The sequence below is a fragment of the Rattus norvegicus genome, chromosome 14 (genome assembly GCF_021556685.1).
Source record: "Rattus norvegicus strain SHRSP/BbbUtx chromosome 14, alternate assembly SHRSP_T2T, whole genome shotgun sequence".
Lineage (NCBI taxonomy): Eukaryota > Metazoa > Chordata > Mammalia > Rodentia > Muridae > Rattus > Rattus norvegicus.
The window spans coordinates 15,973,991-15,993,590 of record NC_141547.1 but is presented as its reverse complement, the minus strand read 5'-3'; the positions used below and the strand labels follow the sequence as shown (position 1 = coordinate 15,993,590).

Genomic DNA, 19,600 nt, shown 5'->3' with positions numbered 1-19,600 from the left:
AGCCTTTTTCCCTTTTCCATTTTCCTCCCCCCAGGCAGTCACCCAGTTTTACAGCTGGCCTGCCCTGGGTTTGGTTTGGTTTGGTTTGGTTTTTCATTTGAACTGTAATAAAACTGTCCTCAAGCCTCTCTTGAGTCCACTCTTAAATTATTTTATCAATGAGACAATTCCGAGAAGGGACCCTAGTCCCTTTGGTATCAATACTGACCTCATTCCCCTTTCAAGAAGAGCAACTGGGGCTTACTTTGGGGACGAGGGCACAGCTCGAATCCTGTAACATCTGACACTGTCAAAGTCTCCGGGATCCCCTGGGCATTCAGAAAGACTAGCCAAGGTCTGACTCACAAAAACCTCCCTTGTACTTTGTCCCCCAGGACAGTTACTGGCCCACAGGTAAAATGTGAATGTCTATGGCACACTGTGCCACATTTAAGAAGCATTCCACTTGGGGGCTGGAGAGATGGCTCAGTGGTTAAGAGCACTGACTGCTCTTCCAAAAGTCCTGAGTTGGGGTTGGGGATTTAGCTCAGTGGTAGAGCGCTTGCCTAGGAAGCGCAAGGCCCTGGGTTCGGTCCCCAGCTCCAAAAAAAGAACCAAAAAAAAAAAAAAAAAAAAAAAAAAAGAACCGAAAGTCCTGAGTTCAATTCCCAGCAACCACACGGTGGCTCGCAACCATCTGTAATGGGATCCGATGCCCTCTTCTGGTGTGTCTGAAGACAGTGACAATGTACTCATATAAATAAAGTAAATAAATGTTTAAAAAAAAAAAGAAGCATTCCATTTGATTCTTTGAGAATAAGTCCTACAGAAAAAAGAAACAGCCAAGAAATCTGGGAGGGCATTGGATGGCATTTTTGAACATTTGGTGGTAATTACTGATATAAGTAATTTGGGAAGTAGATTCTTCTATTTTCTTGTAGATGTCAGAACCCAAATTCATCTCTAGCTATACATTTAGTGTTAGATATTGTTAGGCTAAAAAAAGAAAACCAAAAATGTTCACCTACTATACCAGATTTTATGTGTAAAGAAAAAAACCAGGATGAAAATTATTAACACTTCACAAAGACATCACTGAGTTAATCCTAGAAAGACCCGGATGAGCGAGGCGGCCATGGCTGGCTGGGAGCTGGCCATAACCTGTGACTATTAAAAGAATCCTTATGGATTTTACCCTGCTGTCCTCTGAAGAAGTTCAGGATTCATTTGATATGCTTCGTCCTCCATTTTTTCCACCTTTCATTTTAACTTGGAATACATTTCTAGTGGAATTAAAAACATCAACAACAACAACGACAACTCCTGACAGCTATGGGTAGGAACATGGACAACATTTCACAAGGTTGAGGAAAGGCAGCCGGACACAAAAGATGTACTGGGCAGGGTGTGCACCTGTATTTCCGTGCTCCAGGAGCAGAGGCTGGAGGACCTCTGTGTATTGCAGGCCAGCCTGAGTTCCTGGGGCTATGTGATGAGACCCTGGAGAGAGACAGACACACAGGTGGACTGACAGAAAGACACAGGCGGACTTTATGACCCTGTTGCTGTAAGTGCAAAAGAAGCAGTGGTCTATGACTCTGTGAGTGAGAAAAGCTACTCTGGAAGGAGCTGGGCATCCCAGGGGCTGGTGAGGTTGGGGTCTTTAGATCTGGATGCGACTTACCTGGTAGGCTCAGTAAGCCAGGTTTTATTAGCATGTCTGATACTTTTTCTCTGTATATGTTGGAAGCGATGCCCTTGAAGCCCTCCATTATTGATGTTATTATTATGGTTAGCGTTAAGTATGACTGGGTTCGTGGAAAATCCCCAGCCAGCTGCAGAAGACTAATACAAATCTGGTGGTCAGGATGAGTAATGATATGATAAAGTTCTGACCTTGCTGAGAAATACATCTGATGTCAAGATCCCCAATGTGATGACCTATAACCTTTCTGAAAAACCAACATCCTGTTGACATCAGCTGACCACACGAATACTGTGTCCTTGGCTTGTGTAAATGTTTCACACTTACCCACTCCCTCTGTTACCCCTGTTACGGTATAAATTCAGCCTTGGGAAAAAAAATTGTCGCCTTGATCAGACTCTTGTCTTGGCGTCCTTCTTCGCGTCTCTTGTCCCCCATTCTCTTCCAGGTACCCTTAGCGCCGTCATTGATATGTACACATGTTGGACTTTAAAAGAAGTTAAAACTATATAAAAGTAGCCATGGCACCTCCCAGGACCATGGAGACAGAGAAAGGCGCATCCCTGTGAGTTCCAAATGAGCCTGGGCTATACAGTGAACTCCAGAGCAACCAGGCCCACAAAATAAAACCCTGTCTCCAAAAACCAACCCTACCCCAAACAGACGAGCAGAAAACTACATAAAAATCACAAAGGTCACCCCGAGTCCTGTATTGGGGAGGCCCATCACCGGAGGCTGGGGGAGGCAACTGGCTCAATGGTAGAGTACTGGTCCAGCAAGCAAGGCCCTGGGCTGACCCCCGGGTTCACAAAAGCAACAATAATGTCATGGGACGATAGGAAAATCTATAAAGATGGAAAGTAGATCTGTGGTGGCTTAGGCTGGGTCGGGCAGGGGCAGCAAGACTGCTCGCTGAAGTAGGTACAGGCTTTGAAAGTTTCTGATGTACTAGTTATTTATTTGAATGTCTGTGCTAGGGATCAAACCTAGGGCCTTATGCATGCTTAGCAAGTGTTCCACCAACTGAGCTCCATCCCCATCCCTGCGGTTGCTGCTGCTCTGTCATCATCATCATCGCCATCATCATCAACATCAGCACCACCACCATCAGCATCACCATCAACATCAGCATCACCACCAACATCAGCATCACCACCATCATCATCACCATCATCATTACCAGCATCACCACCATCATCATCATCACCATCATCAACATCAGCATCACCACCAACACCAACACCATCAGCATCAGCATCAGCATCACCACCACCACCACCACCTCCACCATCATCACCATTATCATTTTTTAAAAACGGGTTCTCAGCTGTCCTGAAATTGCTTCATAAATAGACTGGTCTGTCCTTAAACTGGGAGATCCACCTATCTCTGCCTCCCTCTGTACTAGGATTAAAGTTCTGCGCCTCCAAATCTGGCCTGAAGTAACAACAACAACAACAAGAAGTTCTAAGAGCCCCTGAACTTTATACTTTAAGAAAAGCTAAACAAGGCCTCCTGGCTGGGCTCCCCGACCACCGGAAGCGGCTGAGGGAGAGCAAAAGGGTACGACTGTAGGGTCATGTGGGTACAGGTCAGAGTTAGAGAAGCAGGCAAGCTGCTTCCTAGGGCTTTGACACCGGTGCTAAGCCAAGCCAGCAGTGGAGGAGTCCAAAGCACCCTACTGCTGAGTAATGAGGCATTGATGCTGGCCTACTCCAGTTATGGGGACACAGAGGCAGGGCCACCACGGCCATCACCAGTAATATCTGGGTCACGTACAATAGTACTAAGCGTTTAATGAAGACAGTCTCAAATTTATCCTCATGGACTGCACGGAGGACCGGGTAGCCATTACCAGGGTGGCCAACTTTCTGCTATGTATGTGTATCCCAAGGAGACTGTAGGCTTCGGAATGCTCCAGGCCAAGGCCTTGGTGCAGTACCTGGAGGAGCCCCTCACCAGAGTAGCAGCATCATAATTGTGTGCCGGAAGCTGAGGTAGAAGAGGGATGGTGATTGGGAAGAGCTGAGCCCTGGAAACGCCTGGGCTGGGCGGGGATTTCTTTTTTCTAAATAAAATTTCAATTCTTAAAAAAGAAAAGAAAAAAAGAAAGAAAAGCTAAACAAAAGCCAAAACCAACACTGGAGGTTTGACTACAGTATCATCTGGCCCTCCTTGTCCTTGTCCCTGAATGAGCACTAATGTTCCTTGTCACTTCCGACAAGCTGGTACAGTGAAATGTCCTGAGTCCCAAGGGCTTCCCAACTTCCCCCTGCTACTCTCTGGTCTCTGCGAGCACTGCTCAGCGGGAATCACACTGGGGATGGGGGTGGGGTGGAGGGGTTCCAGACCTAGGGAGCACAATGAAATCACCTCCCCAACCAATGATACCTGAGTTGCCCTCTACGGATTTTACTCAGTGGGTATGGATTACTTGTGAAAGGACGTCCTTTCAAAGAAGGTGCGTCTGCAGGGACCCACTGACTGATTAGAAGTTCCGTGCTAGGGAGGATTGGAATGTTACATGTCCAGAGGCTAACTACCTTATCCTGCTACCTTCAGCTCCTAGGAACACCCATTCCTTGCCCACCTACCTCTGTATTGGAACTAACATCCTGTGACTAACAGAGAAAAACCTTTGCAGTCTATTGATGTAGCAGAGCTGCTGGAATCCACCAACCCCCAAACCAAGAATGTCATCAGACAGCATCTTAGGCCTGCAGAAAGCCTCTCTCCCTGCCTTGCTATGACGACCTCTAACGCAGCCGACGCTGTGCTTTAAGTGTCCTTGATCCGTGGATTTCTTTGTTCTGTGAAAACTATGAAACTGCTCTGGTGTTGGTACACGGGATTTAGGGATAACCTCGATCTGTGTTCCCAGGGCATGGTCAATCAAAACGGTACCAGAATAAACTATCTTTTATTCCCTTAAGGTGGGATGGGTGGTTTTGCCCCGACTTGAATCCTAAAATGTGGACAGTCACTGGGGAGATGGATCTGTCTACCTAATGGGAAGGGGAGTGGCTGAGAATGTGAGGCCCACGTGGGCTACCTTGTGAGTTCCAGGGCAACCTAGGCTACAGTGTAAGACCTGTCTTTAAAAATAAACAAACAGGGGCTGGAGAGATGGCTCAGCGGTTAAGAGCACCTGACTACTCTTCCAGAGATCCTGAGTTCAAATCCCAGCAACCACATGGTGGCCCACAACCATCTGTAAAGAGATCTGATGCCCTCTTCTGGTGTGTCTGAAGACAGCTACAGTATACTCATATATAATAAATAAATAAAATATTTAAAAAATAAACAAACAGATCCTTTCGGTTCATAAAGCGTGATGATTGGGTGTTCATGCCATGTGCGTGATAAGTGCCGCCCACTAAACCTTGTTAGGACATGAACATATTACCCGTCTGACGTGAATAAATAAACAAACAAACAAAAACAAAACCCTACTGCTTTCTCTTTTTTCTTTACCTTCAAAACCCAGATATTTGGGGAGAACGGGAGAATGGGAGAATTCTCCCAATCTGGCCTTGAATTCACCCGACAGTGAGGATGGCCTTGAACTCCTGATCCTCTGGCTTCTGTATCCAGGGAGCTGTTGTCATAGTTACCCAGGTAACGGCAGCGTGTGCGTCTGAATCACTATTTATAAGGCAGGGCTTTTGTGCTGAGTTTCATTGCGTCCACCTGCAGCTTTGTACCTAACGCTCACCAGGCTCCTTGGCCTGAGTTAGGGAACACCCTGTGCTCAGATGTCCTGCCCTCTGAACATGTCAACAGAAAATGACCCTGCTTTAGGTGACCTCCCAGGTATCCAGACCACCTGCTAATCCATTTTGAGTTCGGCTTCCTCTATTTACTGCCTTTATGGCTACTAAACAAGCGAAACAGCACTTGCCTAGCAAGCACAAGGCCCTGGGTTCGGTCCCCAGCTCCGAAAAAAAGAAAAGGAAAAAAAAAAAAACAAAAAAACAAACAAACAAAAAAAAACAAGCGAAACACACTTCGAAGCAGTCTTGGAATTACAGAAGGAGCGAGCATTTGGACCAAAGAGAGGAAGAGGCCGAGTACTGAAGACAGGACACAGGGGACCCAAACTGAGAGAATTCCTAAGATCTGGCTGCAGCCTTCCATGATTTTTATTTTTATTTTTTTTACAAAAGAGGTGGGAACCAGACAGCCAGGAGTTAAGACAGTATGTGGCGAGGAAGTCAGAGCGCCCGAGAAATCGTTGATATTTATGGTAGTGAGTGAGGTTTGAGCCGTGTTTGTTTTGGCTGTAGAGTTGCTAGGACTACGGCAAGCACACACTGAACTGTTCCTCCGTGGCCACCTTTGATGTCTGAAACTCAAATCACCTATTCTCTCTCTCTCGCTCGCTCTCGCTCTCGCTCTCTCTCTCTCTCTCTCTCTCTCTGTGTGTGTGTGTGTGTGTATGTGTGTGTGTGTGTGTATGTGTGTGCATATGTGAACACGTATGTGTAGGGGAGCTTGTCGTTTAGGCCAGCCTGGTTGGCTAGTGAGCCCTCAGGATCTGGCTACCTCTGATCCCAGACTCCCACCCCAGGTGCTGAAATTAGAAGGCCATCCCAGCATGCTTGACTTTTGCTCAGGTACTGACAATCCAAACTCACATCTCCTGCTGGAGGAAGCAAAGATTTTTACCTATTGAGCCATGTTCTCTCCTGATCCTCCACCTTGCCTAGTTCCCCAGAGCTGGGGTTCCCGACAGGTACTGCCACGACTGTCTCTATGCCACTGACTCTTAATTAGTCTTGGGGAAAAACTGATCCTGTCCTATAACTTCCTCTTCCAAGTAGAAGCCAGCAGCTCTCTCATACATCTGCGCCTACCTACAACCCACAAGAGCATAGACCGTGGACGGCAAAGGCTCTCGGTGCCCACTGTCTGGGAACCACAACAGGACCGTCAAAGAGCAGGCTACGTGAGAGGAGGGAGGTTATGTCCTTCCCTGTTTTGCACCCTTGTGTTTAGCAACCAGCATCCAGAGGCCCTGGCAGAAACCAATTCATTCACCAGCCTACAAGCAGTTGTTCCCTGTCGTCAGTCAGTGTCGTCATGGAAGGAGGACTAAGGACACTGCTAATTTTATAAAGGGAAGCCTTCCGCACAGCTCCCAGCTCATGTACATACCAGGCGGCGTGAAGATAAACTCAGCATTTTCCACACGGCGGGTGCCCAGGCAGACTCGCTTAAGCAGTTAGAAATTGGCAGCTCCTGGTAAAGACAAACTGAAGGGAAGCAGCCTCCCCCTCCTCCTCCTCCTCTTCCTCCTCTTCTTCTTCCTTTTCCACCACCACCACCACCACCACCTCCTCCTCCTCCTCATCCTCTTCTTCCTCCTCCTCCTCCTCCTCTCCTCCTCCTCCCTACAAAAGTTGAGGCTGGGAGTGTAGCTTGGTGGGGGAACACCTGCTCCAGAGCCTGGGTCCAATCACGAGTATAACAGGAAGAAAAAGACATTCAGAATTTATTTTTATCTGCTATCACAGGATAAATGAAGACGTACGTACGTGTGTGTGTGTGTGTGTGTGTGTGTGTGTGTGTGTGTGTGTGTCTCACAAAAAAATATAGACAACCATTCAGAGAAGGCTGTCTGAGAAAGCACAAGCCATGAAATGGATGTATTTTGGTAAAACATTGGCAATTGAGCAAGGTTTGGTGGCAAATGTGTGGGAGGTGGGGCAAAAGGATCAGAAGTTTCGAGGACACCCTGGTCTAGATGCAAAGTTCAAAGCCAGCCTGGAGTACTTGAAACTCTGCCTCAACAACAAGCAAGCAAACCAAACTGTAGCTGAAATTACATCTCTACATTTCCTTTGAAATAATAAATGTAGGCGTTTGAGTGAAGATAACGAACAAAGGAGCCTGGCCCTGGGCCTGTAATTGGATCTAACTAACAGATTGAGAGCACTCTTACTAGGTTATCTGACTTCTTTTGTTGGGACAGGTCTCATTATCCGGCCCTGGCCGACCGGTAAGTCACAGTATAGACCAAGCTATAAGGTCACAGAGACCATGGCCTTTGGTCCTGAAAGCTCTAGGCACAGCAGGTATGCCCAACATTTTCAACAATATGAAACTTTCAATTTTAACATACTTAGCTCAGCATTTTGTAAACAACAACACAAACCACAAGGGCCTGAGAGAAGACAGGCCCTCCACTGTACAGCTGCTACAAATCTCATTCATAAAAAGAAGGCCATTCATAAAAAGAAGAATTTTTCGTTTGTTTGTTCGGTTGGTTGGTGGTTTGTGGTTTTTCAGACAGCCTTTCTCTGCTTAACAGTCCTGGCTGTCCTGGAACTCGCTTTGTAGACCTCAAACTCACAGAAATCCCCCTGCTTCTGCCTCCCAAGTGCTAGAAAAAAAAGTTTTAAAAGTCAATTATATAAAAACTTTACTAACTGTGGAAGACAGGAACACACACACACACACACACACACACACACACCCCTAAGCTGCACACCTAGAAGTATATTACTTTAACAAAGGAGGTGGGGGTTTGCAGACATGAAATTAGAGTCCTATCAGAGGGTGACAAGTGTGTCTGTCGGTGGGGAGCGATGCCTGCGTAATGGTGGAGGATCATAAGGACACTTCGCTACTGGCCCTGAAGATGGAGGATACAAGCCGAGGAATGCAGGTGGCCTCCCGAAACTGCCGAAGACAAAGATCCAGTCCCCTACAGCTTTCAGAAGGAAGCCACCCTGCTGACCCTTTGACTTTAGCCCAGTGATTATGCCTGAAGGCCAGTAGACTACATTCTGCCTGACCTCACTTAGCATTTTAGCCTACTGACGTCCAGGATCCCTGAACATCACAACCCTGCAATAGATTTCCTGTCGGCTTGCCCCCTGTTCTCTCTACAGCTAGCTAGTTTCGTAGCTTCTGAGCCTCCTCCAGTCACTTCTCTGGTCACTTTCTCTGTTCAAAGAAAGGACTTGATCACATGCCCACACACCAGGACCAAAAGAAAACCAAGGTAACTCTCAAATCCTCCCAGTCTCTGCTACCAGCACTTCTGTGCCCACCCCTTGGTCCCACCTGGTACTTCTCAGTAAATCCCACCCCCTCAGCTTCTCCACTTTGCTCCCACAGCAAATCCCACTCCCTCAGCTTCTCCACTTTGCTCCCACAGCAAATCCTACTCCCTCAGCTTCTCTACTTTGCTCCCACAGCAAATCCCACCCTCTCAGCTTCTCCACATTGCTCCTACAGCAAATCCCACCCTCTCAGCTTCTCCACATTGCTCTCTCCTTCAAACACTGCTATTCCCCTCCTCCCTGGCTTACCCAGCAGCATACAAATGGTACTTTACTAGAACCCAGCCTAAAAACAAGATGTTCCCCACCACATCTCCTCCTCCTTGGACTAATGCTCACAAAGGCCGTGGACAAGTCCACGGTTCTGTCTCTAACTCCCCTTCAGCCTGGTCAGCGCCCACTTCCAGTTGGCTGTAACTTAACAACCCCAGTGCAGTGGCAGTCATTTCCGTTATGTAGAGAAGGAAGCAGGATGTAGAGACGTCTGGGCAGCTCAAAACCAAACATTAGTGAGCACTGTCCTCTAACCCCCTGCCAGTTCTATTCCCTGCTTCTGCCCACCTTTCAAACTTCAGGTGCCCTACCCATCTTTGTAAACTAGACTGCCCAGCCTGCCTTTCTTAACATTAAGACATGCATACACTCCTTATAAAATGATCACAAGATTTGATTCTTACTAGTTTATGTGTGTGGCATACTGATTTTGAAACTAGTACATTTTGGGTTTTCCCCGGCTGGTTCACAGCTCACACTGGCGTATGTTTTCTCCTTACCGTTGTTTCTTAGACAGGGTTCTGTGGATCTTTCCCTTGGCTGTGCACCTGTATTACCATAGTCTATAGCACATTGACACGCTTCTTATTTTCATGGAAGAAATCCGTGCCTGGTGTGAAAATGTGGAGCACTGGGGCAAAATTTCTATTTACCACAATTACAGAATTATGCCACAGAGCACGACTGCTGGCTGTCAGCACTTTCGCCCCCTTCCAAGTTTTCATACGAGCTCCCAGGAACCCCAGTTGTAACCACAGCAAACACAGGAGACATCTTGAAATTATCTATTAAATATCCGACCAGTCAACATAAACAAAAGCTGCAGTAGCCGAGGACATATTTAATTCCACATAAGAAACATAAAATTAATTTTTCATCATAAAAAGTTATATGTATAACTTAAGAAATATATGTAAAGTTATATATATATCTTAAGAAATATATATATTCTTTTGCACAAAGCAGAAGCAATACTTGTTCTTGGCTGACAGTGTAAGAATTAAATTGTGTCACTCCTCGGCCTTGCGGGCCAGGCCCAGGTGGAGAATTAAGCAGAGGATGTGTGAGGGAAGCAGGGCAGGAGAAGCGCAGGGGAGTAACCTGTAAGGAACTGCAAGGGCGGTGGCCTCAGCTGAGAGATCTGTAAATGGAGCCTCAGCTCTGGCAAGGACCTTGAACCTGACACCTCCATGCGGAAAGCCTCCCAGCTGCTGTTTCCTTTTGCTCTTCCCCACATCACACAGTCAAACCAAAGCTTCCAAACAGAACAGAGCCTGATGCAGCAAATACTTATTGAAGGAAAAGGGAAAAGACTGTGTCTTTTGGTATAAAAGGGGGCGGTGAGGGTGAGAATGTGGCTCAGCAGAAAGGCATCTATCTGCATAGTTTGTGTGAGGTTCGATCCACATCACCACCAGTGAACAGGCTCCTTCCTGTAAAATGAACACAGACACACAACACAGAGAAGTGGCTTCGTAAACAGAAGCACACCAACAATATTAATCTGGCTTACAATCTTTTTTTTTAATTTTTTAATTAATTTATTTTTTTGTTCTTTTTTTCGGAGCTGGGGACCGAACCCAGGACCTTGCGCTTCCTAGGTAAGCGCTCTACCACTGAGCTAAATCCCCAGCCCCCCTTTTTTTTATTTTAAAGATTTATTTATTACATGTATGTGAGTACACTGCAGCTGTCTTCAGACACACCAGAAGGGGGGCATCAGGTCCCATCACAAATGGTTGTGAGCCACCACATGGTTGCTGGGATTTGAACTCAGGGCCTACTGGAAGAGCAGTCGGTGCTCCTAACCGCTGAGCCATCTCTCCAGCCCCTGACTTACAATCTTTTTCTTGCTGCTGGGTGGTGGAAAGCTTGCGGAGAGTTTATGATGCCCTTGTTCAGCCCCTCGCAGTGTCAAAAAGTAGATATTCTTATACATTTCTCGCCTCTTTAATTTGGTGAGGAAGAAACTTGCTGGGTAAGCATTATTTTATACTTGAAATTCCAGTGTCGTCTCGACCTAGTAACTAATACCATAATCGCTCTTTTAAAAGTTTGGTTTTAAGGGTTCGTTTTTTTGTTTTGTTTTGTTTTGGTTCTTTTTTTCGGAGCTGGGGACCGAACCCAGGGCCTTGCGCTTCCTAGGTAAGCGCTCTACCACTGAGCTAAATCCCCAGCGTTTTGTTTTGTTTTTAAATGTACTTTAGTAACTTGATTGACGGCTCCTTGGCTCAAATACAAACACTGATATACCGGGTGTACCGGGGCTTGAGAGACAGCTCAGCAGTGATTGAGGATGTCCTGTTCTTGCGGAGTTGCTGAATTTGGTTCCCAGCAACCATTCCGCTCTTGACCTCTTCTGGCCTCCACAAGCACCTCCCACCATCACACATGTGGAACACACACATACGGGGATGGGGGGATGGGGAGGGAGGGAGAGAGAGAGAGAGAGAGGGAGAGAGAGAGACTAATAGTAAATATTTTTAGATGCATAATTTTGGAGCACAATTGTGTTCTGCCTCCTTCTCTCCAGTAGAATCATGTACACAAAGGCAGACCTTCAAGAGGTCCGGAATATGACATGGCAGCATTGAAATTATTTCCAGCAAGAGGCATTTCAGTTCCTGAAATCATTCTAAAAGTAGAACCTCCCCAAACTAACTCAATCATTATAAGGCAGGGAAGGCTGACTCGGCCAGAGACGACAAGTCTCCAAGGCACATCCCAGCACACTCTCAGAAAGCTGTCCTGAGTCCCTTTACCCCAGCCATTTAAGTCATTTATTTTCCTATAAGTACTCTTCTTCCTTTTTCTCCTGTGAGGACGCCGGGAGTCCCAATCACATGGTGTTTCTGGAAGTTCCTATCAATATGTTAATGAACGTGTGATTACATCTCGTCTTTCCCCTTGCTAATCTGCCTTTTGTCCTACTTAGAATTCCCATTCGTAGAACCTAACGGGAAAGACCAAAGATAGGACTTACTTTCTCAACAAACTGACACTACCAGTACATCTTTGCACGCACTGAATTTGGAATCTTCCTGTGAGAGTGAGCCCTGGGTACTATGGTGGGAGCAACATGACTGGTCCAAATGTCCCTGCAGACCCCATACCTGCAATCTGTAAACAGGACTGCCTCGGACAGCAAAGGTATGCCAAGGGACCTAGAAGAAACTTCCAAATACTCCTACGAAGTGAACTCAGGCTGTTACTAGAACGAAAGAAAACTTAAGCACACAAAGAGAGCAGGGCAGCCAGTCTACAAGGCGTGTAGGGACCGGGTCCAGCATGATGCCTTCCCTGTTCAGAGTAGAAGGATCTTTGGCCACTGCAACCATCGGAACAGAAGCCACAGAAGGGAAAAGACGCAACACTTTAGGTTCACTTAGGTAAAGGCCATTCCTTAAACCGCCCCCTGCCTTTCCTGGCCAAACTAAGAGACCTTCAAGAAGGAAGACGAGGGCACCCTCAGACTATTCTGGCTTCCCTATAGCTTCAGGTGGAGAAATAAAGAGCTGACGGGTTTAAACAAATGCACGAATAGGAGTGTTTTGAAGGTTTGCTTGGCAGAAGCCCCTGTCACTGGGCTCCAGACAGTTACTAACCAGTCAGGGGACCTGGAAGCACACAGAGACAAGACACCACCTCTGAGTCTTCCTACCACCTACCCTTGTCAACTACACAGCTGTCACTGCGGCTTTCTTCCCAAATCCTTCCCTTCAGGGAGCGTGGCACAAAGGGCCAAGAGCTAAACGCTGTAGGACTGCAACTACACAGAGACGGTGAGTAGGCGTTGAAAGTGATGGCCAGGGGGTCGGAGGACACTAAGGACCAACTCTGGGATGGAAAGTGGTCTGGGTGCAGGGAACCGAGACGACCTGCAGTCAGAACATCCAGGAACTGAAAACATCGGGCAAACCAGGCTTAAAACAGGTAACGCAAGCTGGCTGTGGTGGCAAACGTCTGTAATTCCAGTACCCTGGGTGTAGAGGCAGGAGGATTGCCAAGAGTAATCTCCAGTTGGTATATCAAGCGGAGGGGCACACACAGATCGAGGCTGTCTGAAGGAAGGAAGGAGGAAGGAAGGAAGGAAGGAAGGAAGGAAGGAAGGAAGGAAGGAAGGAAGGAAGGAAGGGAGGGAGGGAGGGGAAATTTTTAAATCAACAAGAAAACCCGATCAATCAATCAAGTTGAGGTTGGAAGAAGGGGGTGGAGCAAGGAAGGGCGGGGCCAGGGAACTTTTGGAAGCTCGAAACCGGGGGCTGGAAGGGCTCAGCCCCAGCAGTAAACCACCAACCAGGAGAGTTTCTCTTTGTGTTCCTTCCCACTCCGACTCCCACTGCCACCCCCACATCCCCCACCTGGTATTGTCTCTATTCACTTCTCCACTGAAGGTCATTTCAATTTTTTTATTGAGCTTAATTAAAAGACAATTTCAACCTACGTCTTATTCTTTGTGAGACAAGGCTTCCACACACCTCTGGTAAGCCCTTCCCCTGATAATTGTTTCACCTTGACAGAGCAAGTAATCCTCTAAACAACTTCTTTGAAAGCTTTATTTGTCATCTGACCTCCTGGCCTGCCCTAGGAGCTAACCTCTCCTTCAAGTTTAAGGAGAAAATACCCTGAGGGGATAGTTTCCGGCCCCGTCAGAATCCCAGATTAATTTAATTGCCTGACTTTCCCCTCTTTACAAAGTTCCTCCGGGAGGGCGATTTCTCACTTCAGTAGAAAGAACACCCACAAAAGCCTGTGCTGTACCTTCAGGTTAGGGAAAGTACAGGACCTCAGAGCGAGGCCAATTAGCAATTCACGCTTTTACCATTTCAATAGGAGCCAGGAATTACAGCCGGGAGCAAAAGAAGTCGCCCTCGTACCTCCCCCGCAGTTTCCTGTGTATTGTTTGCGGTTGGCTCTCCCCGCTGAACAAAGTGCCGGCATACCTTATTTTAAAAACACAAATAAAAGAGCTATGCAGGTCAGAGCAGTCCCTCCTAGAGGGAAGAGCTCACTCCAGGAGTAGCGGCGGAAATGGAGCCCAGGAGACGGTGGGGTGCTGAGGAGGCTGGAGGTTAGGGAGCAGAAACAGAAGGGCAAGTCCCTCCGCCGGTTATCCCAGCACACTGGAGGCTCAAGCGGGCTTCCCAAAATTCTAACATCCCTGAGGCTCCAGAGTTTCCCGTCCTCTTTGTTCTGTTTTCTAGCTCAAAGCTAGCTTTTGCTGAATGCAGAGATCCTCCTGCCTCAGTTCAAAGTAAGTTTGAGATGACAAAGAGATCACCACACCTTCAGTGTCCGGATAAAGCAAACTTCACTCTATCTCGAGCGTGTGTGCTGGGTAAAGCAAACACAGGGCCCGGAAGCCTGTTTGGTTTTCCTTCTAACCCAGGAGGTGACTTCGAATTTTCCCTATTGGCTGGGGTTCGGGTTGGGGTGGGGGTTTTTACAGCTCCAGGCCCTCAAACTCCTGGAATGCCTCAATGGGACTTTTAGTAAACAACCGTTTTATCAGGTTAGAGGGGTGGGGGAGGTTAAAACAGTCCCATGAAAGTCAAGATAGATAAAGATTTGAAAGTGTAATGAGCACAGTTAAAGAAAAAAAGCCTCTTAGACGTGTAGAAACAGCTTAGTGAGGAACTCCGCTACACCCAGGGCTGCATCTGATAATGGGAACCCGGGACATCACTGGAGATAACGAGGCACAGGCCTGGATGATGCCCACTGGACAGTGTATAAGCGGGGTCCAAGAGCTCTGTTATGCACATCTGCACAGATGTCACCTTGGTCTGTCCTGCAGTTGGAGAGTCTCCTCCCGGTACCTGACCCTCAAATTATAGCACAGTGTAAAAATAGTGTAAAAATAGCGAGGGTCCCCACTATCCCCAAGGCTGAACCCAAACCAGAACCAAGTCACTCCCCTCACTGAGGACCAGGCACAGTCCTAGAACCCCAGATGCCCACTGGACAGTGTATAGGCAAGGTTCTGCACATCTGGAGAGACGCCACCTTGATCTGCCCTGCTTACTATTCTCTTGGCTGTCCAGTCTCTCAGGTAACTGAGGGAACTGCTTCCACTACCGTCTTAAGGCAGAGAAGCCCATGCCTTCCTGGGAGTTAGTTCTGCCACAGTGACTCCCCCTCAGGGTTCTGGTTCCTTCCTTCCTGCGACCAGCTCTGGGCTACCCAGTCTTAAGGCAGAAGCCTGTGCCTTTGTAGAGGAAGTCCTGAAGTCAGGAATTCACCCTTCTCCCTGGGGCCAGTGTGGGCCCTTGGAATAGCAAGAAGCCACCTTGGTTTGACCTTTTCTAAGGACAGCGTAAGATCCTGCTGTCTAGACAGACTATACTGTCACAAGGGAGAAGGTAGACATGCCAAGTTAGTAAAAACGGAAGTTGTATTTTATCACGCTGAGGGTCATCACACAAGGTTCACAGCCTGAATTCCTAACTTCTGTCCCAAGCCTTCCTCCCCGAGGCTGCTCTCCTGTGCCCTGTATCTTAGCTAGAGGTCAGTCAATAACCAACCGTAGTCTCTGATTCGAGGGTCAGAATCCTGGGAGAGACTCCCCGGCTTCAGGGTGGATCAAGGTGGTGTCTCTCCAGGTGACATTTCTCCAGATGTGCAGAGCACAGCATAGCTCTCGGTCTCTGCTTATACACGGTCCAGTGGGCATCTGTGCCTGCTTCCCATCAGGGTGTGGTGTCCCCCGGGGTTCTGGTTATGAGGTGCAGCGTTGGGTGTAGTGGGGTTCTCGCTAAGCTATTTTTACAGGTCTAAAAGGCCTTTCTTCGCCCTGTGCTCATTACTCTCTCTGAAAATGAAAATAAATTAAAAAAAAAATACAAAAAACAAAAAAACCTCGCAGGTAAGTCTTGGTCAGCTCTTACACTTGAACGTTAGCTGTCCTAATGCACTTGGGCATTGAGAGATTATTACATGTTCTTATTATATATTGTGGGTTCAAGGTGGACCGAGTTTCAACCCCCAGTTCTGCCTCTTGCTGCCGGATGATGCTGGAATAGTGGTTCTCTGCAGTTTGGTTGTGAGGGTTACATTATATATTACCAACGTTCAGGGTCTAGACCTCCACTGAAAGTCTACATTAGGTCACAAAGACCAAATGACAAGGACCAATGTGCATGCCTGGGAGGAGTTAAAGACCTCAACCATTAGAGGTAAAGGACTGGGCTGGGGCGGATGGCTTAGTAAGCAAGGCTCCTTCTTGGCTGGCAAGTGTGAGGATGTGGGTTCAAATCCCTGTGACCCACAGAAACTTTAGCCTTGACACCTGTTCCAGTGGCCGACGAGTCTAGCTTTATCTATGATCTCCCTGATTCAGTGAGAGACTTAACTCAAATAACAGGAGGAAGAGAGATGTCTGAGCTTCCAAATGGCTCAGGGTTCAATTCTTAGCACCTACATGGTAGCCCCCCAAACACGTGTAACCCCAGTTTCAGAGGATCCATTGGCCTCTTTTGACCTCTGAGGGCACCAAGCACAAATGCAGTGCACAGACATACGTGCAGGCTAAACACCCATACACAGAAAACTAAATAACTAAAATAAAAAAGAAATAAGTAGAAAGCAACAGGTAAAAGTACCCTAAGCCTACCTACACTAACATGTACACATGCCACACACACAAATAAAGATTTAACAAAACCCAGTAACTAAGTATAACTGGGGCTGGAGAGATGGCTCAGTGGTTAAGAGCACTGACTGCTCTTCCAGAGGTCCTGAGTTCAAGTCCCAGAAACCACGTGGTGGCTCACAACCATGGGATCCGATGCCCTCTTCAAATAAATAATTCTTTTAAAAAAAGGAACCAAGTATAACTGTTTAATGGAGGAAAATGTAATAAGAGACAGATACACATGCTGACACAGACTCTGGCCCCAGAAGAAACAACATGTTGACAGGGTTGGAGCAAAGAAGGTTGTTATAAAACCAATGATTGAGAAGCCTTTCGTACTTTCTTTATAAAGAATCACTAGTGCTTGGATTCACTGTAAACCTAAGGTTTAAAGAACCAAGATTTTTTTGTTTTTTGGTTTTTTTTCTTTTTCTTTTTTTCAGAGCTGGGGACCGAACCCAGGGCCTTGCACTTGCTAGGCAAGCGCTCTACCACTGAGCTAAATCCCCAACCCCCAAGAACCAAGTTTTTAAAACGATGATTAGGCCTCCGTCCCACCAAACATGTGTTAAATCAAAAGTTTACATTTTTCGCACTTCTCGGAATCTGTTCAGAGCACTACTGAGTGAAGGAAGGAAGATCTGTGACCGTACGCTCAAGGCTAACCTTGAAAATAAAAACATAAACATCCTAATTTAACGAATTAGCTAAATGAATTTTACTGTGACTACTGGCTGCTTTCCAGCAAGTGTATGCGTGAAATACAAATTTACTTCACAGTAAATTCAAATGTAGACCCAGCAAGCCAAGCCTCTGTTACTGAGGGGTGAGGACGGCCACAGTTTTCCTGAAAGGAAGAAACCAAAATGCTAAAGACCCTGGGATCTTTGGGAAGGTTGACAGGACCATTTCCCCTGCCTTGTTCCTTGGCTGAGTCTAGAGGAATTAGCTATCTGTTACAGTCAGTTTTTATCAACTTCACCCAAATTTATCCATACCTGCAAAAGAGAAGCTCAGTTTTAGAGTTACCTCCTTCAGACTGGCCTATGAGCACGTCTGTGAGGCATTTGATTGGCTGCTCATCCGTGTAGAAGGGCCCAGACCAGCAGAGACAATACCATCCTTGGGCAGGTAGGCTCGGGTTCTATAAGGAAGGTATGAGCTGAGCAAGCCAGGGGAGAAAGACCAGCACACAGCACAGGGTAGCCCCGTGGTTTGTACTTCATTTCCTGCCTCCAGTTCTCCTGCCGTGGTGGCTCCCCTCAGTAGTCGTGGTGCTGCTCACAGCAAGAAAGAACACTGGCCTTCTCCCTCTCTGGACTTGGTTGAGAAATTTTACTCCAGCCTTGAGCAACAGGGCTGGCAAATGATCCTCACAGGCCGGGAATAAGAGTCAGTCTTCAGGAAGTCCAGTGACAGTCAACAAGGGACACTTCTGGGGGAGCCCAGGATGAACCTGGCTTGTACACCAGATGGCCAACAGTGACATCACTCACGGTTGCTCCAGTTCAAGTCTAGCAGCCAGAACCCAGCACGGTGGATGAAAGGCTTGCTTTCTGGGCCACATTAACAGGGGAGACAGTGCCTCCCAGAGGCCAATATGGTAAACAGCAGTCATTGAGGAGACATGACCAAAGCGGAGAATGGGATGATTTAATATTATGGTCCAGCTTTTCCCCCCATTGGGATAGCCTCCCATCCTAGTACTCACTAAGCCAGCGCCTGCTTAGCTTCCAGGATCATATGAGATCAGGCACGCTTGGGTGGATACAAGCATAGACTACGGGAATCGTTTCTACAAAGTTCAAGTGTGTTCAAGTGTGTTGTTCCAGTTTTATTTGAAAACGTGACGGTTTCTTCGTTTTTTGTTTTTTGTTTTTTGTTTTTTTTGTTTTTTTTTGGAGCTGGGGACCGAACCCAGGGCCTTGCGCTCGCTAGGCAAGCGCTCTACCACTGAGCTAAATCCCCAACCCCCTAACGTGACGGTTTCTTTTCCATTCACTTTCTTTCTTTCAGTGTCGTCTGTCCCACGGGCTTTCAACCTATTAGTCACGACAAACTGCACATCCCCTCACCCTGGATTTGAACTTGAGAAAAAACAAATCAGCTCTGGTGACCTGTGGCTTCAGCTTTAAGCTAGGAGAGCTGAGGCAGTCTGAGTCGGGAAGTAAAGCAACGCTGTGTTGAACATCTCAGCACATGTGGGGCTGGGGCCAAGTGTGAGGCACGACCTGCTACTTCTCATTAAGGTGGCTTATATAAATGGCAGCTGGGAAGGGCTGGTCTGGGCTAAGCTTTAGACTGCTAAATAAGCCGACTTGAGAGGGCAGGTAGTCAGTCTCTCCTTGTCCCCACGGGTTCTGGCAAGATCACTGAACTTTGTGACACTGTAGAGACGACTGGGAAAGTTCTCTGTCTGGGTGGAGCTCTGAGCCTATTGGTTAGTTTTCCCATTCCAAGAAGATGACAGTTTAGCTGGGTAAGTAAGTGAAGTGAAGATGGTCATCGGAAGCAGCCAATGACTAGAGGCTGAAGTGGGAAAGCAAGGGGGTGGGGAACGGGGTGCAGGCCAGATGGAGAAACCTCCTAGCAAACTTGGTCCTTAAGTTTTGTCACCTGTCACAGTTACTCACCGCCCTTCTTCAATTGTTTCCTTCTCCAGGAAAAGGGCAAGGGATTATAGACAAAGCTCAGTAGTATAGCACTTGCCTGGGATGTGGGAGGCCCCGAACTTGATCCTCAGCTCCCAGAAAACAGCACGTAAAAGATGAGACCAGACACAGTGCCTCACACAACTCCAGCACTTGGGAAGCTGAAGCAAGAAGACTGTCGTCACAAGCTTAGGGCCTACAGTGAATTCCCATTCAGGCTGGGCCACAGTGATACCTTGTCTCAAAACACAAACAAAGGAATGGACAGAAAAGGAGAAAGTAGGTAAGT

At 47.2% G+C, this 19,600-nt stretch overlaps 1 protein-coding gene and 2 pseudogenes across 4 annotated transcripts in view; 2 read left to right on the top strand and 1 right to left on the bottom strand.

Moving 5' to 3' along the window:
* Window positions 1–19,600, bottom strand: part of G3bp2 (G3BP stress granule assembly factor 2) — a 91,495-nt gene that overhangs the window by 52,402 nt on the left and 19,493 nt on the right.
* Lamtor2-ps1 (late endosomal/lysosomal adaptor, MAPK and MTOR activator 2, pseudogene 1) lies at window positions 3,264–3,735 on the top strand (annotated as a pseudogene).
* Window positions 4,996–5,100, top strand: LOC120096837 (small nucleolar RNA U13; annotated as a pseudogene).